Genomic DNA, 1,103 nt, shown 5'->3' with positions numbered 1-1,103 from the left:
TTTTCTTCCCTAATTGCAATAGCTAAAACTTCCATTACAATGTTAAATAGCAATGGGGACAATGGGCAACCTTGCCTAGTTCCTGATCTGAGTGGAAATGATTTCAATTTAACTCCATTCAATACAATATTGGCTGTAGGTTTGCTGTAGATGTCCTCTATCAGTTTAAGAAATGTCCCTTCTATACCAATTTTCCTAAGTGTTCTGATCATGAAGTGATGCTGGATATTATCAAAAGCTTTTTCTTCATCACTTGAGAGAATCATATGGTCTTTGTTTTTTAATTTGTTTATGTGATGAATTATATTTATAGATTTACGTATGTTAACCATCCTTGAGATCCTGGGATAAAACCCACTTGGTCATGGTGTATAATTTTTTTGATGTGTTGCTGGATTCTGTTGGTTCTTGTTGAATATTTTTGCATCAATATTCATTAGTGATATTGGTCTATAATTTTCTTTTCTTGTTGGGTCTTTTCGTGGTTTGGGAATCAAGGTGATGTTAGCTTCATAGAATGTGTTGGGTAGTATTCCGTCTTTTTGTATATTTTGGAAAAGGTTGAGTAATATAGGTACTAGTTCCTCTTTAAAGGTTTGGTAGAATTCTGACATGAAGCCAACTGGTCCTGAGCTTTTCTTTTTAGGGAGATTTTGTATAGTTGATGCTATTTCAGAACTTGATATTGGCTTGTTCAACATTTCCACTTCCTTCTGGCTACATCTTGGAAGGTGGTGTGCTTCCAAGTATTGGTCAGTTTCCTTCAGATATTCATATTTCTGAGAATAAAGTTACTTGTAATATTCATTAAGGATTTTTTAAATTTCTAAGTGGTCTGTTGTTATTTCATCTTTACCATTTCTGATTGATGAAAATAGAGATTTTACTCTTTTTTTCCTGGTTAAGCTGGGCAAAAGTTTATCTATTTTATTGACCTTTTCAAAAAACCAACTTTTTGATTTATTGATCTGTTGTATAATCCTTTTGTTTTCAATTTCATTCAATTCTGCTCTAATTTTGGTTATTTCTTTTCTTCTGTTGGATTTGGGATTGGACTGTTCTTCCTTTTCCAGTTGCTTGAGATGTCCCATTAAGTTGTTGAC

Source organism: Otolemur garnettii, unplaced genomic scaffold, assembly GCF_000181295.1.
Source record: "Otolemur garnettii isolate 467f Iridium unplaced genomic scaffold, OtoGar3 scaffold00191, whole genome shotgun sequence".
Lineage (NCBI taxonomy): Eukaryota > Metazoa > Chordata > Mammalia > Primates > Galagidae > Otolemur > Otolemur garnettii.
Note: the sequence above shows the minus strand (reverse complement) of the source record.